Source organism: Anser anser (genome assembly GCF_964211835.1).
Source record: "Anser anser genome assembly, contig: HAP1_SCAFFOLD_100, whole genome shotgun sequence".
Lineage (NCBI taxonomy): Eukaryota > Metazoa > Chordata > Aves > Anseriformes > Anatidae > Anser > Anser anser.
Genome location: NW_028153617.1, coordinates 191,294 through 217,836, shown reverse-complemented (window position 1 = coordinate 217,836; position 26,543 = coordinate 191,294). Strand labels below are relative to the sequence as shown.

At 35.7% G+C, this 26,543-nt stretch overlaps 1 long non-coding RNA gene and 1 pseudogene across 2 annotated transcripts in view; one reads left to right on the top strand and one right to left on the bottom strand.

Moving 5' to 3' along the window:
* Positions 1–26,543, bottom strand: part of LOC310891811 — a 294,710-nt gene that overhangs the window by 212,133 nt on the left and 56,034 nt on the right. The window lies entirely within an intron of this gene.
* LOC310891814 (adhesion G-protein coupled receptor V1-like) overlaps positions 1–26,543 on the top strand; it is a 75,696-nt pseudogene that overhangs the window by 6,075 nt on the left and 43,078 nt on the right. Inside the window, exons 5-18 of the transcript in view lie at positions 565–835; positions 1,634–1,963; positions 5,067–5,243; positions 5,723–5,946; positions 13,178–13,210; positions 14,960–15,086; positions 15,175–15,360; positions 17,210–17,390; positions 18,005–18,168; positions 18,806–18,929; positions 19,320–19,586; positions 22,073–22,199; positions 24,295–24,512; positions 25,736–26,480. The product of the transcript in view is annotated as an adhesion G-protein coupled receptor V1-like (transcript). The remainder of the gene's footprint in view (positions 1–564; positions 836–1,633; positions 1,964–5,066; positions 5,244–5,722; positions 5,947–13,177; positions 13,211–14,959; positions 15,087–15,174; positions 15,361–17,209; positions 17,391–18,004; positions 18,169–18,805; positions 18,930–19,319; positions 19,587–22,072; positions 22,200–24,294; positions 24,513–25,735; positions 26,481–26,543) is intronic.

Below are 26,543 nucleotides of genomic sequence, written 5' to 3'. Positions count from 1 at the left end.
GAGCCCAGCACTTCAATATTCACTTTTTTTTTTTTCTTTCTTATACACAGATACAGGAAACGTGACATTTCCATAATCACAAATATTGATAAATTATATTTCAGTGCATAGGCAAATAGTTGAGTCACTTTATTTTAAATAAAATCATTATTTAAACACTCATGCCTGACAATTGTATTTTGATATAGTCCATAAAACAGTGTAGAAATTTAGTTGAGAAAAAGTTTTCTGAAATTTAACATCTTTCCTGAGAAAAAATATAAACATGCCAACTTTCCTCTTCTCAGTATCTTTCTTACTGTAAACAAAATAAATTTTAACTAATGTCTTTAGATATATTACTCATGTCTTTATGTATATTATCTCATGAATAAGCAACCTGAGAAAAGTCTACTTCTGTGGTATGATTTCACAAATTTTAAGTCCTGACTCAAATGTCAGTAGCAGCAGTTAATATCGATTCCACTGAAGTCAGTATAAATCTTCCAGGGAACAGATAGCTAAGTAAACCGATATTAATTATAATTGCATGTTACAGATTTTTATTTTCATTCAAAACCACAGGTTTGAAGGGATCACGATCGTAAGAAATGGTGGAACACATGGAAATGTTTCTGTGACCTGGGTCATAACTCGAAATAGCAGTGATCTGTCACCTGTGACTGCAGACCTTGTTCCAGAGACCGGGGAGATACATTTTGATCAAGGACAGATGCTGGTCACACTTTCACTGACCATTATTGATGATAACATACCAGAAGAAGCAGAGCCCTATCTTCTGAAGCTCTTAGCTCATACAATACAGGGAGGCGCAGAAGTCAGCGAACCATCTGAGGTAAGTTTGATTTCAGAACTTGTTTTGAGGAGGTGATAGATAATAATTAGGGAGTAGGATTAGGATTAGGATCCACCAGTTTTGGTGGATTGGCTAAATTGAAGTAGTTGTGCTTGAGTTTAAGTGAAGCAAGCTGATGTATTCTCAGTATAAAGAGCCACATCCAAAGTCTTTGGCTTAACATATTTTATAAGGCCAGACCTATTTAATGCAGTAGCATTTAGCTTAGAATATTCCCATCATAAATATCATTGCATAACTGCTATCTTGATTGGTTGCTTGCTAAGAGAAGGTTGAGCATTTATTTTCACTTGCTTATTTGCTGTAGGTACTGGAATGTTTTACACAGAGTAACAGCTTCAAGAGGATGGCTTAGTGATTAAGACTAACCTCTGAACTTTTAAATAAGGGGTAATTAGCATTACTGACAATTCTGTGACTCAGGTCCCTACTTTGCTTTTTGAACATATGATTGGAATGAATTTGGTGAATTAAATGATTTTTTCACAGTCTGAAATATATTCAAATTATTCACTTTGGCTGCTGAACCAAAAATCAGTTATTCAAAGCTCATTCTGACATAGATGAGGCATAGCAGGAAAGTTGCTGCTATCAGTGGTGTGCTGCTTGTGCACAAGCAACACTTTGGGGCTGTCAATCTGATTTCTTTCTTGAGTGCCAATTCACTAACGATAAAAATGTATGATGACAGTCAGGACATACTTTCATGAAAACGTGAAAACTGTGGTGTATATTAATTGTAGCATTGAGTAAGTGATGCTGTTTTCTGTTTTGCAGCTTTTGTTTTACATTCAGGACAGCGATGATGTTTATGGCGTAATAAAGTTTTATCCTTTGGAGAATCAGAAGATTGAAAGTAATCCAACAGGACGCTTTTTATCCTTGAGTTTTGTAAGGGAGAAAGGAACAGTTGGAAATGTGCAGTTAGTTTATACTGCACTGTATATTCCAGCTGGAGCTCTGGATCCTGAGAGAGCAAAAGATGGCATTCTAAATATGTCTAGAAACAGCATCCTCCTGTTTCCAGAAGGAAAAACACATCATACTTTGAGTATACCAATAAGAAAAGATGCATTTCTTCAAAATGGTGCTCATTTCCTCATACAGGTATCTCAGCTGTTTTGTTTTTGTTTTTGTTTTTTAGCTTATTTAATATGAGGAATATGATTCAATAATTGATCCTTCCCCTTGACTGTAATTTAAATGACCATTCCTGTAAAAAAAAAAAAGTGCTTAGCTCTGAAGCAAAGATTTTCTTATTTAAAAAGACATCTTTCATAACTATGCTATAAAGTTTTCTATCCCTAATCATTAGTAATTAAACAAATTTTAAAACTAAAGAGGATTCAGGTACTAATCATGGAATTTATCAAAATGAGATCAGCGTTGTCTGTTGCTTGCCCCTTGAAGCATGTTTCTGCTTGGCCTCTGACTTGGAACGTGAAAAAAATAAGGTTCTTAAAATTAAATTACTGAAGCAGGAAAAATTTCAGAAATGACATGCAAGTAAATGTATCTTGGGCTTGATACAGGTCCTTCTCCAGCAGGTCATCCCCCAGCCTGTACTGATACTTGCGGTTGTTCCTTCCCAAATGCAGGACTCTACACTTGCTCTTGTTAAACCTCATCTGGTTTCTTCCTGCCCAACTCTCCAGCCTGACCAGGTCCCTTCCAACCCCTACAATTCTGTGATACTGTGATCTTTGCTCTTCCAGCTGAACTATTCTAAATTAAAAAGGGTCAAATATACATTATATATTATATGTATATTATATTGCATTTATATATAAATTTGTTAGGAGAACTTACTTTTTTTTTTCCCTGTATAGTTTTCTTCACTTTTTTCTTTCCTTTTTTTTTTCTATCTCAATTTGTAAAAGATAACTTTTATCATCGTTGAAGGTGTTGATGTTATATCCATGAATTTCAAATTTGCCAGGTTTTATATTTTCCTTATAGTCTACCAAAGACGTTGTAATCACTTCTAAGACCTTTGAAAGATTTCCTCCCTCCACATCCTTCTCCCTACATTCTCTTACAGGAGGAATAATGAGAACAAAAAGTTTTGCCAGAATTATATTGTTTATCTAATATGCAATTTTATTTATTTATTTATTTATGGCATTCACAGTTAGATTAGGAATTGCCTTCTGAAATACTAGAACACGTTAGTATGTTTTATGATTGCAAGAGGTTTGAGAGATCCACAAAATTCTTAAATGTCTAATTCCATGTATTCAATGTTTTTTTTTTTTTTTTTTTTTTTTTTGTCCTTTGACTGTAGTCAAGACACACATCTGATAAATATTTCAGAATGTTCAGTCATTCCAAGCACTTTGCCTGGATTTTCAAACTGTAGATTCCAATCTGTTTTTTTTTTTTCTGTACTTTCTCCATGAACTATAAATAAAATCTTTGTTTGAAGAAATTAAATCAGAGGAGCTTTCCAGCTCAAATAATTAATTTAGAAACTCATAGAGAAGGAAAACACCACTATTTATCACTGTGACAATCCTTCTGCATCGTGAATAAATGATAATCTCAGTGAACATGTTTAGAATGAGTTGTACTTAGGCAAAATAAAGAATTGACTCAGGAATCAGCAGAGAAGCAAATGAAACTGTAGGATGAATAAAGGTACAGGAGATAATGTTAATGTGAGATATATTCCTTAGTGACACCTTCAATTAAATAACGTGCTGTAATCAGAGATGCGGTTTTTGGTATAGCTAGGAAGATTAACTCTGAAAATTAAGCTCATAAACTAATTGTTATTGTTCAAATAACTATATATTTTTTTCTCTTTGTACTGGTTTCCTTTAAAAGGTACTAAAGGAAACATTGCAGAAAGAGTAAAATCTCTGTTCTTTATTGATTATTACTTTATTCCAAAGGTACCATACAGGATCCAAATACAGCATACACTTTAAATAGAGCAAATTGTTTTGGCTGTGTAGTATTTCAGAAAGTTTACTGAGCTAATAACCGCACAATGGTGCACTTTCATCCTGTTAATTGCAGAATCGGGGCCTATGCTAGGAGAAAGCTCAGAAAAGAGGAGAAACAAACAGTGCCATCATCTGTTCTTCAGACTTTTGATAACAAGTTGGAATGGTTGAGAATCAGTTACTAAATACAGTATTTGTAAAACATTTCCATCTATCATCAGATAAATGTTCATGCATATTTCTGGGTGTTACTCAAGCAGTTGTGGAACAAAATATGATACAGCCCACATATTTATAGAGTTTGGTTTCAAGAACTGTAAGACTTTAAAAATCATCTTTTGAAATGGTGAACCATGATTACTATATGAATTTAAGAAAGGCCACTATTTTATCCCCAAAAAATAAAGCTTTACTCTATGATAACACCTGATAACTCCAAGAAAAAATGTCAGTGGGAGTTTATGCCCCAGTGAAATGTTCACAGAAATATATGCAAATCTGTTATGGAAACATTTATTGTAATGATGCATGTAGACAGAATCACATGGAATAAATAATATTTAAAGGAAATAATTAAACAGGCAAGTTCTGCTTTCCTTGGTGTGTCACTACTGGTGCTGGGCTTAGCGAGTGATGCTTCCCTTTTAAAGAAAAGGATGAAAAAAAATCTATTTCCTCTTAGTATCTATAATCTATCAGAAATGCAGTGACAAGTAAAATACAGTTTTGAAATACTGTACTGAATTTAAATTCTTAATGTGGCTCTGGTAGTTCTTAGATAGAGAATTCCTTAAAATTTTGTGGAGAGGAAAGAAAAGTGGATTATTATTTGGCTGTTTGATCAAGGGCTGTAAATTATTATGACTTCAGTGATTTCCCTAGATTTTTATCAATGCAAGACACAAAAAATGATGTTAGACAATTGCCTATGCTGCTCATCAATGACTGTTGTTAATAGCTCTAGTAATGTATCAGCTGATCTGGAACAGAGTCTCTCTCTCTGGCTTGATCTGTGTTTAATTACATACACTAACATGATTTGTCTGGGAGGTGTACCATTCTGCTGACAGCTCAACAATATCCACTTAATTTCTTTGACATGTCTACTTACAAATTTTTATAACAGCAGTGCTATCAGTAGGAAGAATTTGCTCTGGAGATGTATACTTCCTTTATATGAAAATTACTCTGAAATGTCAGAACTGTTCTGACTTGGTGCTGAGGCTTCTTATTTCTCACTTTTCTTTTACTTTTTCCTACAGCTGGAAGGAGTTGAACTGGTGAATAGAATTCCTCTAGTCCCATCTGTGAGTCCTAGATTAGGCGAAATTCGAAATATTTCTTTGAGGATTACTCCAGATATTGCAAATGGAGAAATAGGCTTTATTAGCAATCTACCGATTATTCTTTCTGAACCAGAAGATTCCCCTGCTACGCTGGTAAGTAAGCCTTTTTATATTGTCTTTTGCTATGGAAAACTTATTTGGAGAAGGTGGAGTTTGCTGTATTCAGTGTAGCATTTGACAATTAATGTGAGGAAAAGCCTTCCTGTAAGTTCTGTCTTATCCTAAATATTCTCTTCTTTAAAAAAAAAAAAAATGCTCTGAAATAATCTGTTACTGATTTCCAGAGAACTGAGATTGGTCTTTGCTTTCTGTGTAAGTATCTAAAACCAGTTAGCCCTTGATGCTCACACAGAGCAAAAGATACTGCAGTTAGTCTCTCTCACCAATTGCGAGCATAGTCATGTAAAGTAGGACTGAGACAAATCCTGAATAAGATAGATCATTTCCCATTCTCAAATTAGAACTGGCCAAACTTTTGTTTTTATTATTATTTATTCAAATAGTAATTTGCAAGGGAGTAATCGGTTTTGCATCTACTTTTGCAAGTCACAACAAATTAATGTGTTTCACAGGTTTCCATTGCATTGCATCGAGATGGGACTGATGGTCAAGCAACTGTGTTCTGGAGTTTGAAACCCTCTGGTCCCAATCAAAAGGCGGTAACACAGGATGATATAAGTCCTTTTAACGGCTCCGTGGTTTTCTTATCTGGACAAAGTGATACCACAATTAACATCACCATTAAAGCTGATGATGTACCTGAAATGAACGAAACTGTGTTATTAACTTTGGACAGGTATTGTACCCTATTCTCTATTCATATGTATCAGCTGCGGTACTCAATTTATGCATAACAGATTAGCACAGTGTTAATTACATGGTATTGCTTGCATTGTGTTGATATGTGTCTGAAGAAATAGTGGGCCCTTGTTTCAGACTGTGTATGGGTTCTTTGACTGGAGATCAATGTAAGAAACCATTTTGCATTTATTATCTAATGACTTAACTGTTTATATTTTCATGAAAATTCTGTATGCTATTTAGAAAGTTCTTTCAGTTTTGATCTTTTTTATAGCTCTTGGTTTTAACACTTTTTTTTTTTCGGAAAAATAATATTTAGTAAGATAATGGGAAAAACTAAAGTGAGAACTAAAAAGCAATGCAGAACTTTTTCTGTCAGAAAAAACATTTATAACTTGGGTGTCACTGTAGAATTAGACTTGCAGTTTATTTGTTTGATCTGCATGTTCAATATTCCTTGATAATTAGATACTTCTGTCAGCTCATAGCCCCCAGAATATCCCAGTGTGACTATTATTGCAGTCTTCTGCTAATGAGAATGCAGTGGGGTTTCTGAAGCACAGTGTTCTGGTCTCCCTTCTCATCTAGTGGAGGATTTTAGGATAACAGGCTGTAAGGGCCCTCAGGTGATACTATTATCTGCATGTGAACACTGTTCAGAAAACTTAAATTAGTTTATAATCAGGAGTCTTTTCCCTCTTTGAGTTACTAACAAGAGTGTCTTGGCTATATCGTCTGTCCTGCTTCCCACAGCTCAGTTACATAAGTAAATACAGAAATACCACCACACGTGCTCTTGTATTACCTCCTATTTGTCTAAGGTACATTTTCCACTTTTACTGAAAACATACTACAGTGGTCTGCCAGCACCAGCTTCCACACTGAACATCTACTACTTACATAGTCCTTACCTTATGCAGAAGAAGTATTTTTATTCTGTACAGGAAGCGTAGGCTAGCTCTTAGATATCCACAACAGATATCCACAGTGATTCCACATTAGCAAACAATAGGCAAGAAGCTCCTCACGCTGTTGTTGATCACTAGAAGATCCCATTTCAGAAAACATGGTTTTCGAACATCTTTATGGCACACAGGGAAGATGTTATTCCTTTGCGGGATTGGCTTGCTTGATTAAAAGGTGGCTGGTTAATGCATGTAGTTCAGAACTAGTTATTTTATTCTACCTTGGCTACTCATTACATTAAAAAGGCAATCCTTTTCAGAATAAAAACAGAGACTATTGCAAGCAGTTCTCCGCTTTCTTTCTGTGGGAGAAACTGGTTTGTCTCAAGGAATTTTTTTAGAGTCTCTGGCACAAAGGGGGAAACTAGGATTAGAAATGATGGTTCAAGTTTTGAGTGTAAGGTGGCCAAGAATGCAGAGTGGTATTGAGGTAAACAAGTAAGTAGATAGAAGTAAGCAGCATGAAAGGGTAACTTTTTTGATTCACGTGTGTGAAAGTACAGTTTTCTGCCATTTATCCTGAGTTACAACTGTAGGCTATACCTTGAAAATGGTGGCTGCAACAGGGATTGAACTGGCAGCTGAACAAATACAACCAGTGTTCTGCTTTTGCTGTGTATGGTGCAAGCCGTAGGCTCTGTTGATCATGAAGTGGATGGTGAAAAGTGTGCCAACAGTAAGCAGCTTTCCCACACTTGGCAGGGTCAGAGAGTGAACCGAGGAACAGGTGGTCTGTCCTGGAAAAAGAAGTAAGCAAGGAGGAGATAGAATCTGAACTTTTCTCTAGACCTTGGTAGCATCCCTCACTTCAACTAATTAGCAGAAGCCAAGAATGAAATGACTGCAGAGATCATCCTTTCAGTACTAGACATGACTCTTCAAATTAGGGTTGAAGGATACTGGCAGGGTTACGTGTACGCCCGTGCTATTGCTTTCAGCCTGGTTGGTATTTTGTGGACAAATAGAAGATTTCAGTTTCCGAGGCTGGCAGCCAGCACCTCACAGCAGTAGTGAATGAGCATGAAAACAAAGATGCACTGTGCTGTAGATGTGCTTGTACTGTTCCGTAAATTGTAGCATAAGTCAGCGAGAAAAGAAAGCATGTAAGAACTTTAATGAAACTACAGACATAGACATATGTTCATAAGCATTCAATGTATTGCAATTATTAATAGCACGGGTAAAATAATCAAAATAATTAGTTCTAACAAGGATGTATTATTTACGGCTTAGTGGTATTGTCAAGGCAGTTCAATTTTAAATAAGCTTTAAGTGCATCCATAACTATATTTTTTCCAAGCCATTAAAAACAATGTTATCCTTTCTTGCTTTATGCTCTCTATACTTAGACCACAGATATTAAAACTAGCTCTGAATTTTGTCCACAAACTGGAGGAAAATGTATAACATGAAAAATATGATTCCAAAGAACACAGATGAGTAATGATGAGTAATGAAGGAGCAAGAGAGTCTTGTATCTGCTGAAGCTTCTTTATATTTTCTTTTTTTAGGAGCAGATTCAGGTTGAATGCCTGCCCTATCTGAATAGGCCTGAATTGAGACCAAGCATAAATAAAACCAGATGTCTGTAGTGAAATCTATGTGAGAAAGGAAAGACCTTGGTCTTCTTGATGAATGTAGGTGGAACAGGCCATGGAAATTGTGTGTGTGCTTTGTGAGAGCATATATGCATACTAGGGCTGTTCATTTTACCTGGTAAGCACAAACAGAAATCAGTTTTTTTTAAATCTGATTGCTGTTTTTTCCTTCTACACAACGTAATCTCTCACTGGCAGTTATCAGCCCCCCAGTTAAGGTGCAGACAGCTATCAGTTTGGCACCTGGCACAACCAGAGGGCCAGAACCTGCAGGGTATGTGGGCTGGGGACGTGGCCTGTGTTTGTGCTCATGAGTGAGTGGTGGTGAGACTGAGAACTTGGAGACTTTGGGATCTGGGGATAAATCACTTTTATTTTGTGGAAGTGATAATCAACAAACAGACAACTGTTTAGGCAGTCCTTATGCTCCAGCATTTTTTGAGTCTTAACTCATGGAAGTTAGGATGCCAGAACAGATCCATATGCATATGTTACGACATAAATCTCATTTACTATATATAATAAACTGAAGCAACGTTATTTGAAGATTTTTATTGTTCTAGTGATTTCTGTGATGGGATACAGATTTCCATAGGCTGACATTCTGTCATCAGTTTATGTGGAAAATGATTAGACCTATGAGTTATGAAGTAATTTTTTGAAAATTACAAATGTAAAATACAGACTTGACTATTTCACTGTGAAATATCTGGCAGTTTTTAAACATTTTTGGGTTTTAGAGGTTGCTACATGTCAAAAAGTTAGAAAAGCATAGGAGGGCCATTTAAATCACTGTGTAGTGTTGATGGACAGGGCTTAAGGGTTTATGTGTTGTGGGTTACTCACTGCCATACTGCTTAATGGAGCTAGGATTTTCTCCTTACTTGGTAATTCCCTTTGGTTAGTGTCTGTTTCAAAACCATATCTATCTTACTTATGTAAATTTTCATAGAATCACAGAATAGCTTGGGTCGGAAGGGACCTTAAAGATCATCAGTTTCCAACCCCAGTGCCATGGGCAGGGATGCCACCCATTAGATCAGGTCGGCCCACAGCCTAGTCCAACCTGGCCTTGAAAACCTCCAGGGATGCCTCAAGGGTTTGATCAGACTGCGTTTTAACGGGGAAAAAGTCATTTGAAAATAGTAGAATGTTGAAATGAGTGCGCTGGACACCTACTGCTTGTTTTCATTACTTCTCAAAATAACAACATATCTCTCCTGCTATGACTCAGAAAAATTAAAATAGCCTCAAAAATCAAATAAATGATGGATTAAACCTGGAGAGAAGGTGTTTCCTCTGATGAGAGGCACTATGGAAAGTCTAATGTGGCAAATCCTACTTTAATGCAGTTCTTTAGAGCTAGAGCCTGCCTCTAATTAAATCAGTAGATAATCCTGAAAAAATTGAAGAGGGGGTGAACACTGAATGCAAGCAAATTGAGTAATGTTCCACAAGCAATTTCACTTCCCCCTTTTTGAGATACCCTGATAGAAAAGAAAGTCTTTTAGAGAAGTGTGGTTTAATAATGACAGCCATGTAGATTCACAGTGGAAATTAAGTTTCTCATGTGTCTTTCAGAACACTCAGGTTCTGCAGAAATTCCAGATTTTGTCAAAAGTTATTAACTTCAAAGCTATTTTTCATTTATTTATTTAATTATTTTGTGGTTCTAGTTAGTTCTTAACATTGAAATTCTCATGGTACCTTAAACTTAGTCAAAACTCTAATTTCTCCTATTTTCTTGTACTGCATGTTTAAAAAAGTGTAAGAAACATTTTGAAGCTCCTGTCAGTTGTCCTAATTCATCTGTAGTTCTTGCTACATAATAATTATGATTTTTTTTACTGAAAGAATTTCCCTAATGATCAGTCATTTCACATTAGTCTTGTTGTATAAGAAATGCTTTACACACTTTGAGGTTGTATTTCTTTTGGCAGCATCATAAGCATTGCCAGGGTTTACTGTCTGTGACGATATGAAACTTCATGTCCATACATAGCCATTTTACAGGAAAAAATAAGCTGAGGATAAAAACAGGGAAGTGGCTTTCCCAGTGATTGGTATCACCTTATTCCTGGTCAAGAGTTCTTTTCACTAGCTGGAGGAGCTGCTGGCCACGGTTAAGCCACCATGTCAAAGCAGCTGTTTTAACTTTTATTGCTGCTTCTGAATAGCCCTCTTTGTCCTGTTTCCATACTGCTGTCAGAGGAACACCTAAAGAGCTGGTTTCACATACCACGAGGAGTGAAACGGGACTGAACTGGACCCGTGTAGTGTCAGGCAGTCTGGGAGCATCTCCTCCGTGGTGTAAGGGTGGTATATGAACGCCCCTCTGTTCTTCGAGGTTGGAAGTGCACGTGGCAGGGGATGGGGCTGGTGTCCTGGCAGCTCTCTGGTGGCACGGACCCTGTGTCCAGCCCCGTAGCTCCTCCGGGTCGATCTGAGCTGGCTGCTGGAAGTATTATGCAGCTATTTGCTGAACGCTTCACCTTGCCTGGTTTAGCCCTGTATGGACTTAGGTTTAGCACATGAAGAGTACACTGAACCGAAAAGCAAGCATTTGGATTAAAAGGATAAAAGTTTGCAGGATGTGAGTATGATAATTGCATTACAATGTAATTGTTCAAAACAATAGAATTGGGATTTTTTTTTTTTTATTATTCCTAGAAAAAAGTAAACCTGTGAGAATACTTTACAACAAACATTTTGGATTTAAATTTAAAATGTACTTTCCTAATTTATCTTTGTTCTCTTAATTCTTCTTTTTTTTTTCAATACTATTTTTTAAAAATTTCTTCTTAGGGATATGCATTCTATGTTATGAAAAGTTACATGTATATGCCTTAGAGTATAGATATAAAGAATACTACTGAGTGCACCATTCTTCGAATCACAGAATGGCTCAGGTTGGAAGGGACCTTAAAGATCATCCACTTCCAACCCCTCTGCCATGGGCAGGGATGGCACCTACTAGATCAGGTTGGCCACAGCCTCATCCAACCTGGTCTTGAATACCTCCAGGGATGGGGCAGCCACAGCTTCGTTCATTCATTGTTTGCTTAACAGCATCTTGGAGCTGGAAACCTAAACCTAGCTGCTTCTATTAAGTTTCTGCATAGGATGTTTTATGACTTTTTGGAGAAGTAACTAACATTACTGTGCCAGGGCAGTGATAGCGGTCTGACCACTCATGATATCAGCCAGAGAAAAAAAATGACCAGATAATAAATAAATAAACAAACAAACAAACAAATAAGTAAATAAATAAAAGGATCCAGGTGTTCAAGATGGGGTTTGTATGGAGAAACCACCTGAACAATGTTCTTTTTTACCAGTTGATGGACTGAATTTTACTGGTTGCTTCCTGACCTGAAAGCTGTCTAGGTTTAATACATATCAAAAGCTCACTTGATATAGTGATTCATTTTTATTTTCTGTTGTAAATTATTTTACTAACAGCTTAGCGATATAATTAAATTTTAGCATTACCAACTCTGGAATCTTCTCCTTGATCTTTTCATTGTGTTAATATTTTGCTGTTTTTTGAATGCTTTTGCATGTTTCTGAGGGAAGGGAGAATGTCTCAATATATACCTAGCTTCAGTGAATATCAATAACAAATTTCAATTAATTCAGACTTCCTATTCGAAAGAACGTCTGTGAATGTATTTACTTCTCAGAATTTAGAGTGAACTCTTGTCTGTATTGAATTCCAAATTTAAATTATTTTTGAGATTAGTGGAGCCCAATTATCACCTTACAAACACTGTTTTAATCTGTTTTTGGTGCTTTGATAGACGATACAGTTTTTGTATTTAATGTATTTTTGATTAAGAAAGCCAAAATACATGATTACTATTGCAGAATAATGCTGCCCTTTTGACTGACTTCATGTGGCAGTTTTGTTATAAATGCTTGGTTGAAACTTGATTTAATTTTTTAACCTTTTGATTAGCAAATACCTTTTCCTTTCCCCTTTTTCTTTTTTTTTTTTTGTCCCTTTATTTCCTTGTCCCCTCTTTTTCCCCTTTTTCTCCTTCTGCTTCTCTTTCTTATATTTGTATTTATGTTATACATGTATATATACTACTTTGGTAATCTGATTAACTAAAAAATTGTTGTAAATGAGGTTTGCTGTGATTTTGTGCCTAATTACTTTTCCTTGTGTACCCATCAGTACTCTTTCTGTGCTTATCTGTTTTTATCATTACTTTGTCAGACTGATGAAACACCGTATCACAGAGGCACGTAGATGTATTTCCCTAATAAAGGGTTATAATCGTGGATGGCTGCTGCAGTTGTGATCACGCAGTCAGTAATCAAGCTCTTTGAGGAGGGCTTGGTAGGGAACACCTTGAGTGGCTCTTGACATGCTGAATTGGTCATGGGGTCACTCCTCCTAAGTGGGAACTGCCCACTTGCTGGCCTTTGTCAACAGGAAAATGCCAAGCAAGCAGGGTTCCCATAAAAAGAACATTATAAACTTTTGGAAAGTAAAAAGAAAGCCTTCTTTTTTTTCTTTTTCTTTTTTTTTTTTTTGTCCCTTTTGTTAGTTTTTTGTTCTTTTATAAGATGGGTAGTATTGAAATTTTAGTAAGTGGCACTTTCATTACTTTCTACATCCTCTTTTTTTTTTTTTTTTTTTCCTCTGTGTTGACAGGGTAGAGACAGAAAGGTTTGTCGTGTTCTTTGGGTAAGTGCGGTGAACTGTTTTCTGTCCTCAGTGAATCAATGCTTTGTTTCAGAAGTGGTTGGTTTGGACAGAAACTGTCTTTATCATTTCTTTCCCCCCCAAGAATCACGTCTCTGCATCTCTTCAGACAACGCATGCTTCCCCTTTGGTGTTTCGTTTGATGGCATGGGGTTCTTGCTTGAAGGCATTTCTTTATGTAGGATCTGTGAATGATGAAAGTTATGAATGCATGGCTCAGTGTTTGATATTTGAGTGTTTCATGGAATAATGAATTAATTGTTTTAAACTGCTACAAATACAGTTTGCCCCAACTAAATGGCTGAACTGATTAGAGTTACAGAGTAATTTTCTCTAGTCAAAGACAAGGAAAGTTATCTTGATTTAGACTAACATGCATATAATTTATATAACACAGGTTATTTTTTCTACCGACTTTTTTTTTTTTTAAACATGTAACAAACATGAGCACGTTACTCTATTAAATAGGTATTACCTATTTTGCATCCTGTACCCTGTCCTGTAGACTGTGCTACAACAATGCTAAGTTGTTTTTGTGTGTGTAGGTTCCAGTTACTTAAAACGTGCTTCTGGACACAGTTCTGGGCCTGATTTCAAAAACTGGATATAATAGATCACATTTCTTCATGAAATAGTGTTTGATAAAGTCTAGGTTGTAGCACAGTGAAAGCACAAAAATATGTACAGTATGCAGGACCACGATTTCATTGAAAAATACAATACTGACAGGAAACGTGAAAGATGCAAAGGAATCTAAGTACCTAAAACTACATGTAATAAATCATATGCAGACCATCAATCTGAAGGTGTATTCTTGATGCATCCTGCAATAGTGCTTCTCTGGAATTTTTAATATAAGAAATTTAAAATGATGAAAATTACTGCTTCTGAGGAAAGGCAAGCAAGTAATATGCAAGGTTCATTACTGTTATCAGATACTGCCCATTCCTGTCACAGAGTACGATCAAGATGGGTGTAGGAGAAGCCCAGAGAGAGAAATCCTTTACTGAGAGGAATCTGAAGTATGCGTATTTGGTCAACGTACTTCATTCTTGCACCATTCAGCATGTGCTTTAAAGGAGTAATGAGAAAGGGGAATGAGTCTGAGCTACTGAGAGCAGGTCCAACATTTTGTAGAGTCAGACAGGGATCCTACAGGTAGTCTCCACATCTACAGAAGGCAGGCTAACACAGAGCTGAGGATGAAATCCATGGTATCGAGGGTCAAATTTCTGCCTCTTTATGTCAGTAGTAAACTTTGACAAACAAAGCAATAATGGAAATTTATGCTTTTCAGTGTAATCTCAGCATAGGTGATTTTGGAATTTCCTTTATACCTTGATCCAAGTACAAAGTAGTTCTGAATTTAACTAACTTTTTTTTTTTTTTTTCCTGGCACTATTCTGTTTCTTTTCCTGTGTGTTGTGTGCATGTGTTATCAAAAACAGACAAACAAACAACAGAGTTACTAGCTATAAAAAGCTAATCAGAAACAAACAAACAAAAAGTTACTTCAGAGGCAATTATTTATTTTATTTATTTATTTATTCATTTTTTACGAATGGATAAAACATTCTGATGTTGTATCATTCTTAACTTGTTTTAATCCTTGTAGGTAACTGTTGGCTTTCATAATTTATTCATAAAATTTGTCAATATCCTGATCTCCTCTGTATGGATTTGCTAAACAGAGTTGCAACTTGAAAAAAACCTCTTACCTTCCTTTCTCAGGGTCAGTGTGGAAAATCAGATACTGAAATACGGGTTTACTACTTGTGAAATTACAATTTTGGAAAACGATGATCCTGGAGGAGTGTTCGAATTTTCTTCCTCTTCCAGAGGTCCCTACAGCATCAAGGTAGCTATCCGAGTAACGTCACTTAAACATTACAGACGACTTAGTTCTAACAGAGTGCTAGAAAAAGATTAATTTTATTTTTTTGCAGGAAGGGGAGTCTGTTGAGCTGCAGATTGTTCGCACTAGAGGAAGCCTCATCAGACAGTTTCTGCGCTACACTGTAGAACCAAGAGATAATAATGAGTTTTATGGAAGCACAGGAATTCTGGAGTTTAAGCCTGGTGAAAGAGAGATCATAATTACTCTACTGACAAGGATGGATGGGATTCCAGAGGTAAGAATTAATATTTTTCTCTCTTTAAATTGCATTCACATACATATTTGTTTGTCACTTACTAAAATATAGATGGTTTCACCTGTAAATACCAGCAATTTTTCTGTAACATTTGAAGGCTTTCTTTTTCTTAAGTGTGAGAAATAGATAGAGGAGGAGTGACTGAAAGGCCTATAAGATAGTCAAGCACCATATGAAAGCACTTTATATCAATACAAATCAGGTCTTGTCAGTCTTGCCTGAATATTCATTTCTCTGATATCTCTATTGTTTTGTAATCCCAGAAATCTGCACAATTTGAGGCATGTGTCTGTTGCTTTTCTCTTTGCTTTCTGCTTTTCTGTAGCTTGTTCCCTTTCCTGTGCATCAGCCATCCTGGATTCCATCAGGAAGTTTGCAAGGGTTTGATTTTACCACATTTATGTTAACATAAATTTTAGCTGCTGTGATTCAGCATTTTTTGCTGCCTTTACATGCACATTCCTATGCTGTATTTTGCATAAGCAGTTAGTTGTGTTTGTCTGATCCTGCTAATGAGCTGATCTAGGAGTAAGATGTCAGAAAGCCAGCTTTACAAAACATAAAGGTTTTAGGAAGGTTAATAATCTTTTTGTAGGGCCAGGTGGTCATCAGTCATGGATTGAAGGAGGGATGGAGGACCATATGATGAGGAAATCAGGGGATCACAGCAACTCCAACTTCAATTGCATAGGCTGCTGTAGAAATTCAGGTTTCTTTTCCCTACATACTCCAAAGAAAGGAGACATAAGAAGTCTGAACTCCACTACAGAAGCCAGGAACATAAGTTAATCTAGTAAAACTTAGGCACTAAAACAGCGGGTTATTTAATAGTTCCATTCCCAGTTTTTACTAGTTCATCAGCAGGCTGAGATAAAAGTATTTCCCTGCTTACAGCAGTATTATTAGACTAGGTAAGTCATCCTGCTGAAACGCTCAGGCAAAAACATACGAATTGTAGTGTCAGGACTAAAAAATAAGGAGGTCCTTTTATACTCTTCTATCTCCAAGAGTGGCCAAAAGCCACATACATGAGCAGGACATATATAATCACTTTCCTCCAGAATGCCATCCCAGCCTCCAATGGTGGGCAGTCCAAGGATGTCTGGAGTAATGGATGGTATCTTTGGGTGCCTTCAGATTTTCTTTCTGTTAATTGAAGCAGTTACGCTTTGAACGCAGGTAAGGTTTTAGCATCCATGACATTCTGTAGTACTGAACACCATTGTTTAATTGAATTGTATGTGAAGAACCAGTTCATGTGTGTTTCTTTACTGCTAACCACCAGCCAGTTTCACTGAGTTCTCCCCAGTGTAGAGTAATGCTGTTTTCTAGATAGATAAATGCAATATTTTTTTCTAATGTTCTCTGATACTTTTTTGAAAGTACCATGTCCCATTAGATTAATAAAGCCAGTTGATCAATTCTTTCTAAATTAGCATGCTGTCCATGGTTTAAAAATCTTTGCTTTACCTGTTACAAAGCCAGGAATCTTAAGAAGTCTTGGAGGAAAGAAAATTTACATTTCAGAGTGTGTTACAAACATTACTTGTGAAATTATGCGATTCTAAATTAAGTACACAAAATAAGTCCTTGCTTATAATAATAATAGACTCTTGGAGAAACTGATGCTTTTAGAGATAGAAAGTTCTAACAATTTCCTTTATTTGATAGCATTATACAAACGTTTATTGCATGTAGAATGTGTGTGATTTCATTTTAAGTTTGTATCCCTTTCTGCCTGATGGGGGACTGTGGACTATAGACCATTTTGTTTTTGATGTGGATGTTGAATATGTATTTTTGTTCTGACTGAGTTTCCCTCTTCTAGCTGGATGAGCTATATTCTGTGGTACTTAGTGGCTACAGTGAAATGCCAGGCAAGTTGGGGAATGCCACAATGGTCAATATAACCATTTTGAAGAATGATGATCCGCATGGTATCATTCAGTTTCTACCTTACGAACTAACAGTAACAATAAGTGAAAGCAAAGGAGAAGTCATCCATACCGGTAATTCCTTTTTATTAGAGTTACTTCTTTATCTGCTGTCTGCTTCTGCAAGTCTTATTTTCCCTGTTCTAGGATAACAGAAGTCTAGGAGACTTCTTACTAAAATCTCCACTCAGGACTTTACAGATTGGTACAATGCCAAGCAAGATGAGCAGCGGAGAGTGAAGTGGAGAAGTATGGGTGTGGAAAAACAGAGGGATTAACTGAGTAAAAAGGATTGCTAGAGAATTTTCCAGACAGGAGGGATGGAGTACTGATGTATGTGCAAAGTGCAACGTGGAGGTAGTAGCTCTGTTTGTGGAGAATGAAGAATGGGGTGTTATATAAGAGAAACATAGAGTTAAATCTTCCTATGGGTGATTTTAATTGATCTATTCAGTTATCAATTACTTTTACAGGCAAGAATTAACATGTGAAATTAAAGCAGTTTGCACTGCTTTAGTAATCTGTCTTTGTGTGTCCTTTTCTGTAGCACTCCAACATGTTACTGGTTTCATAAGAAGTGAAATTGGTTATTATTGTATTTCCTTTTTCTCAGTTTCAGATGTTTCAGATGTTCCTTTTTGATTTCTGTTGCTCTGAATATGCACACTGACTCTGTTTATGTTTTTTAGCTGTTTACAGAGTTGTAAGAAATCAAGGAAACTATGGAAATGTTAGTGTGTCTTGGGTTGTTGATCCAGCATGTACCAATGACGTCTATCCAGAGCAAGGGACTATTTTATTTGATAATCTGGAGTTTTCAAAAAATATCACCATTTACTCACTGCCAGATGAGGTAAACACTTTTACAGTGTTTTGGGGTGAGAATATGGGACAAAGAGTAAGTACTAAAACATTAGAGTATAAGGAGAAAAAAGGAATGTGTGTTTCTCAAGAGCCTAATAACTTGTAGGAAATATCAAAATACTTGGGTAGAACTGAGATAATGTCTGCAAATCATAGAGAAATTTCAGAAGCTGTGCATACCTCTAAACAAAAAAGGTAGAAGCTGAGAGTAATTGTACTGTGGTAAAGTTATAGGAAAGTTTGACTGAAACTCGTATCTTGATAACTGGAATCCTAATTTCAATCCTAATCCTATATGCTGATAAATTTGAAGTAATATAAGAAAGATTACACCTAATGATAAATAAATAAAGCTGTAAAAAAAACTACATGTATCAGAAACATAAAACTGGAAGGTAACTTTTGGGTCATCTGTGCAAGATAAAGAGGAAGGGACTTACTTACAAAAACTGTAGATGGATGATAATTTCTGTATAACTGTATGAATTATCATCCCTCTTGAGACACATAAGGACTGACAAATAAAAACAACACTCAAAAATCTCTGGCTTATTAATCCCCCTAACTTTTCATTTTAAATTCTTCAGTGTTTTGTATGCTAGAAATTAATGTCTTAATACTTTCAGGTGCCTGAAGAGGAGGAAGTATTCACCATCAGTTTATTCAATGCTACCGGTGGAGCCAGGCTGGGCAATGTAACCACTGCAATTTTACAAATAACAAAGAATGATGATCCCATTTATTTTGCAGGTTAGATATTATTGTTTATAAATGTGGAATACATACACTACCTAAAACGGACTTTTTTCACAAACCAGATCATTGCGAAATCGTAATCCCAAAAGAGCAAGTGGAAAAGCTCCCCAAACTTTTTTTTTTTTTGTATTTAATTTATATTTGTTTCCTTCAGAACCTTCCCATTTTTTTGTGTGTGTCATTTTTCTCTTTGTTGATGTTGAGATCAGTTAGGAGGCAAGGTACAAAATATTCTCTCGTACCTGAATTATTTCCTACCTTTATCACATACATCTTATTGTTTCATTGAAGAGGAAGATCCTACTAGAGAGAATTAAGAAAACAGAGCAAATGCAAGCAACTCAGGCTTGAACTCAGACAGATTTGTTGCTTTTGTATTTTCAGAACCTGTGACAGTGAGTGTTCAAGAAGGAAGTGTTGCAAACTTTACAGTCCTAAGGAATGGATCTGCTGATGTCGCTGTTGTTGTCCAGTATATTACTGTTAATGGAGATGCAACAGCTGAAGAGGGAGACTTTGTTCCCAGTGGAAAGAACAGTGTCATTTTGTTTGATGTTGGAGAAAGGGAGCAGAATTTATCTGTGTATATCAACGATGATGATACCCCTGAAACTGATGAAACATTTTATATTATCCTTTTCAATTCTACAGGTAAGTCTTCCTTTTTTTTTTTTTTTTTTTTGCTGGCAATTTCTTAGTATCTTGGTCTTATCATAAAGCAATATTTAAATGCCAAGAATTATACGAATAATGTTTGCTTCAAGATTTTTATACAATAAATGCATACTGTGTTTGAATTTTCATCCTTAATTATTTTATTGGAAACAAAAATCAAATGATAGAGTTGATACTTTGCCTGCAAAAACAACTGGAGTGAAAGTCCCTTTTCAAATATAAATGCTCCAAATTAGATGGACTTCAATACAAAAACACAAAGCAAAAAAAAAAAAAACAAAATTTAGTACCCAACAGTCTTAGGAAAAGAGGTATTCTTTTAGTTATTTTTTTCATGCTCCAGAGTGTATTACAAAACTACATGATTTTTGTAAAAACAAACAGAACTGCCATATTTTGGAGGAAGGGTATGTAATTGCTCTATTTTATTAGTAGCGAAAAGTATGCATACATTTTTTTCACTCTGAGACTATAGTTTTAAAAGGCTTAATTTGCAGAAAAATATATGTCACAATTTACCCAGGGGACCACCTCTAAAGAAAGGATTTATTACCTTAGAAATAACGTATTTTTGTTTATTTATTTATTTTTCAAAGTTTACACTTAAAAAGGAATGACCAAAATTATTCAGCCCATTCCTCACGTTTTTGAAATACATATCTTTTAGAATAAATTATCACTGTTATGTAATATACATGAGAAAATAAAAGTGAAGTATAAGAAATTCATAATTTTTCCAGAGCCCTAAGTATTTAATAAAGACCCTCCCCACACCTAGCTCCAACAAAACTCATGGTGTTGTGGGAGAGTCATTTGCAATTGTGTTATCAAATTTTAATTTACTGCCCTTCATTTTTTACTGTTCTCTAGTTGAGAGGTAATAACAGGCTCTGAATCTGCTGCAAATCTTTGCAATGCAAAGCAAAGCTGTATTGAATCAGCCATTGAAACCTGAGGGGCTGTAATTTAATAAAGCAAAGAAAGATGATGGCAATTAACCATCAGACTATACCTTCAGATTGTGTGACACGTTCTCAAAGTAAAATACCTACCAGGTATTCAATTCAAGATTAGGAAACCTAAAATTAGATTTCTTCATCTGTAAGCACGCTAAGCATCTTAGTTCTCATTACAGTCTCTGATGGTCTTAGTCTTTAGCAGTCGATAAGACTGAAGTGATTGAGGTCATGCTACAGTGGACACCCTGCGGCTGGCCTGTGAGTTTCTCACAAGGCAGCATTGATCTTGAGTTGAATCCTTCCCTGAACATTGGTAGCAGGCAGCCAGAGGTTGACAGGGAAAGCAGTAATTTGAGTATAAGGCAGCTAAGCTATTTCCCAAGGTCGGCTGGTATTCACTGTAGTACCCAGGTCTCTTATAAAATATCAGACTAGGGAAAGGATTAGACAAAACCATTCTTCTTCCTTCATAAGTTTTCTCTTTTGTTGTCTCTTTCTACTTTAATAACTTTCTTCAGGATCTACTGGTAGCTCCCAATACTACCCCATTGGGAACATATCATGGCTTTTCTCCTAGCACATGGGGAATGGGTATCCATAGCCTCCTTTTTCCTCTAAAATGAGCATCATATAGTTTTACAGCCATTCTAGAATCACTAAGAATAAAGAATATTTCTATACATATTCCTGAAAGCAAAAGTTGGTTTTCTTTCTATGATTGGTTACATACAGTGGCCTTGACTGTTCTGAAATTTTTTTGGGGACTGTTGTTCCTGAGAGAAAATACAAATAGAGGTATATGAAGTGAGAGGAATAAGCACATTGTTTAACGTGGAACAAAATTTAGTCGGACACTTTCAAAGAAGACAAAAAATGGGGTGGGTGTGGACACATTATGTTCATCTATGGACAATGCAATGGAGTTAGAATTAACATCCCTTAATATTTACCTGTACTAATATGCACACTGAAATCCTGCTAGCTTCCCATCTACATAATAAGAATCTTATGTTTCTTCCTTTTAGATATTCTTTGATATGGGAGTGAATAAACTCTTAGACATTGCTCATAGCTTGTATTTAGTTTAAATGCAATACTTTTCTTCTAGGTCTAAAGAAGGTCGGGGCTCTCTGAATACCTTACTCTTTTATTCTGTACCTCTGAATATCTTATTCTTTTGACTTGTCCAGATGATCAAACAGAAAATGTTACCTCACATAACAACTACATGCAAGGATACTGTGTAGTAAGAATCACATCTTCTCAGTTCATGTCATTTTTCCTGAAAATCTTACGTCTTGCTCTCTGGATGGTACACTACTTAAATACTTTTACTCTGATTTGCCTGCTGCTGAATACCTCAAATTCTGTTTTTCACTGACTTTTATAATTGTCCTTTTCTTTGTATAAAAGCAATTGTAGTGAGTAGAAAACATAATTGGATTTAGAGTTACCTACATTTCTGATTCCAATTTTAATAATAATAATTGTCCTCTTTTTTAGGAGATACAGTTATCTTTAAGGCTGGAATGGCAACAGTTATTATTGAAGCAAATGATGATCCTAATGGAATTTTCTCTTTGGAACCTTTAGAGAAGCCAGTTGAAGAAGGCAAAAGTAACATTTTTTGGTAAGTAACGTTTAAAGAATATCTTTGCACTCTTTTGGAACTGGTGTATGTGGTACTTTATAAATAGCACTTTGATTAAATCAAATGCACAAGTGTGCATTGATAGAAGTGCACTATAGAAAAACAGTTTTACAAAATTTTGGATTAAATGATTTGTAATGTGTTGAAGACATCACCTGTAATACTATGGAGTACACAGTAAATATTAAAAAGTGCACAGAAGCTCATGTTGAAATGTAACTAAATAAGACTTCAGCATTGATGTTCTGTTATAATCTCAGGAACCTGTAGATACAGAAAAATCTGAATGATTGAGCACAATATAACCTAGGCTGACAGAAAAAGAAAAAAAACCACTCAACAAATAGCTAAATAAAACTGTGTGGCACTAGGTGGCTTTTTGTACCCATCTTTGAAATTTTCAACTGCAAACTACTGTATTCTTTCTTTCTGTTTTTGTATTTTTTTTTTCTTTTATCTGTTAATTACAGATTGAAATCTATACTTAAAGTCCGGATGTGACACTCTTCATTAGTCTGACCTTTGAAAGTATTTTCCTTTGTGCCACCATGATATATTGAAGAATTAGCAGGGTTAAAAATTGAATGCACTTGGCATCTCGCCTTGTTACATTCATTTCATAAATTTACTATGGGGTTTTAATTGGATGAAAAAATGATTTTTCGTTAAGAAATCTTGAGACAGGCTGTAAAGAGAAGTTAGGTCACAATAAATGTGATAGTGCAAATAGTTAGGGAAGAGGTTCTTCTTGCATTTAAAAAATCATCCTTTTTTTTTTGTCTGTTTGTTTTAAAGCCTTGAAGCAGATGCTTATGGCTGTGAATTGGTTCTTTATGCTTGTGTCAATACATCTGAAATATGAATAGTCTCAAGAAAAGAGGATATTAAGTTCATTGTGTGTTTGTTGTTGTGCTGTTCACTGTTTTGGGCTTTGTTGTTTTTTTGTCCTTTATAGTCTAATCTGCAGGATAATTTTTGTGGATTTGGTGGTGTTAAGAATATTGTTTTGATGTAAACATGCTTATATACAGGTGCTTTATGGAATTATAGGATACCAAGATCTCCAACATCTGAGGAACCTGCTCAGTCATCATTGATAAAATATATTTACTAGGGATCTGTCTCTTCCATACTGTCACTACTTTGACAGTTGTGTAGCATATAAAAAAGTGGTCAAAGTAGCATGTAACCAAACCACCGAAAACACAGAGGTTTTAATGAGGTAATTGGAGTTAGTGCAGCAGCGCTACACAGCTGGGATAGAGCACCCTGGTTAACGCCACAGAAGAAAAACCTTTGGAAGCAGAAACAACATAAATGTGTTGCTGTGGCTGGACTAGTTTAGCTGAACTAATTCTTCAACCTGATATAATCTATTTATAAGGCATTTTATGTCACCGTGCAAACCGACAGAAGCAAACTTCCTGTATGTAAGCGCACTCTTAATAAAGGCACTGTATGGGTCACTTTTTATTTGTAGTGCCTTTTTGAAATTAGTGTAATTGTGTTAGCAGATAGTTACCAAAAAAAAAAAAATCTTTTCATTTACTACGTTCTTAATCACAAATAACAGTAGATTTCTGAAAGCCGTAGAATGTAATTCTAATTTAATACAAGTGTAAGAAAAAGTTTAAGTAGACTTGATGACTGAAAGGAGAAACGTTTGTGGTTAAATGTAGATGATTCTCTTTCCTGTCTAAGAGTGTCCAAGTATATTAATTTTTAATGTTAACTTTCTGAACTATTATGCATTCATATTTATTATTATAAATTGGAATTACAAGACACAGTGATGTGTAGCTTCACAGTAGTATTCTGCATGGACCTGCGTATGCTACTTCTGTTTTCTAAAGTACGTATTCCGGGAGTAGAATTGTACTGCAAACGTGGTTGCCTTTAAAAGGAAGGCTTCATGGAACAGTTGTAGTATATTAGTATTTTACTTTATATTACATAGTATATTACTTCTTACTGTAAGGAAGATTACAGTAAAAGGAGTCTCCACATTTTCCTTTTCTACTCAACGCTGATGCATGCCTGCCAGGACTCTCATTCTTTCTGTATCACTGAACAGGATTTTGAGACACAGAGGACACTTCGGCAATGTTTCTTTGACCTGGCAGTTGTTTGATAATAACTCTGCACTGAAGCCAGGAGAAGAATTCTATGAAACTTATGGGACTGTGTGCTTCATGGATGGTGAAAGGTCGAAGTCAATAACACTACGTGCCATTTCAGATAGAATTCCTGAATTCAATGAATTTTACATTCTAAAGTTGGTGAATGCTTCAGGTATTGTCTTCCATATCACCATTTCCTTCATATCTGGTAGAAAAGAGTTATGTTTAATCAATCAAAAAGAAACCAACACTAGAAAGAGCATTGCTTTGAATCATGTCTTGATATCCTATGCTTTTCTGGTAAGGTTTTAGGTCTTATTTTTCATTTAATCTTGATTTCCATATATAGAGAGTTACTCAGTTCCCGAATTACTGTTAAACACATTTTGGTGATCTGAACTTTAAAAGGGATGCCTCTTGGTTTTTGAAATTAAGCTTCTTAAAGTTCAGAAGTTTCATTTCAAAAACCAAGAGTTCTGAATTTCAGATACATAGATCTCCATGCACAAAATATAAAACAAAGATACTAACAAAGAAATAACAAAGGTATTAAAGGTTATGTGTGTCTACCATAATAGAGGTTGCTTTTTTGTTTGTTTGTTTCCCTAGAGGAGGTAAAATACTTGTAGTTACCACTTCACATGACTTAAATTACAACTTTAAATTGCTACTGGACACATTTCCTAATCTGGATTAATTCCACTTTAGTACTATTCATGGTCTTCTGTGCTCTGATACAAGTGAAAATGTGTGTTGGCCTTTCCTGTAAGTGAAGTCCATACGGATGTACAAAAGATTTCCTGCTTATAACAGGTAGATCACTGTACACTTTGAACACGGAGATTCTCCATTCACAACATGATCTTCATATCATGAATTCTTACTGTGCAAAGATAGATGACTAACACCAGGACTGGGCAGCAGTTTTAACACACAACTGGTTACTGTTTCTGCAAGGTGTATGTACTTCTGTATCAGAGGCAACAGGCAAGATTTTGCCATTCTCTATTCCTGTAAGTCTTTGAGCAATACAAGAATTGAATTTGGCCCCCATGCTTATCAAACGAATCAAAGGTAACCTACCTTATTGGCTAATTAAGAAAAGATGGACCTTGTCATGTTTCACCTGAAAGACATCTGTGTGTTTTACAGCTGAAAAATAGCATGTGGGTTTGTTTTCTACTGAAATTACATCAGCACAGTGTTTTAAGAATAATACAATTAACCTATGTAATTTTCAAGTTAGATCATTTGCTATAAGTCCAGAGGATCTTAAAGGAGGGTTTGAGGTTTTTTTAGAAACTTGTTTTATTAAAAAAAAAAAAAAGTACTTTGAAACTTTTTTCTGAGTGTGTTGTTTAATCATTAACTTTTACTCTAACTTCTATTACGCAGGTGGGTCTCCTGGTCCTGGTGGTCAGTTATCTGAAACCAGTCCTACTGTAACTGTCATGATCCCTTTCAATGATGACCCTTTTGGAGTGTTTGTTATAGATCCAGAGAGCCAGGACAGAGAGATAGTGGAAGATACTCTTTCTGAAGATGACCTTTCCTATATTACGGACTTCACCATCTGGAGACAGCAAGGCACCTTTGGTGTTGTCCGACTAGGTTGGGAAATACTGTCTAGTACCTTCCAAGCTGGACTGCCATCAATGGTAGATTTCTTGTTGCTTGGATCATTCCCAAGCTCAGTACAATCACAGCCCCACATGAGGCGCCATCACAGTGGAACAGACGCTCTGTATTTCAGTGGAAAAGAGGATGCATTTGGCATTATCGGTCCTGAATACCCATAACAATGGAAATAATGCAGTAACCAATTTTACATTTTCAGCTTGGTTAATTCCTAATGTCAGTACAGATGGCTATATAGTTGAAAAGGATAACGATAATGGGACTTTATATTATGGTGTGAAAATTCAGACAAATGATTCTCATGTTTCTGTAGTGCTTCATTATACAGCATTAGGGTCCAATATGACATACATGGCTAAAACATCAGTCATGAAATACCTGGATGAGAATACTTGGCTTCACGTTCTGATTACTCTGGATGAAAGTATAATTGAATTTTACGTTGATGGAATTCTAGTTCTGGGAGGAATGAAGAGTCTAAAAGGAGAAGCAATTCTTGATGGTGAGCCTTTGCTATTTTTCTCCATATATAAAGCTCTGAAATGCATAGTCTAGCCACTTCAAA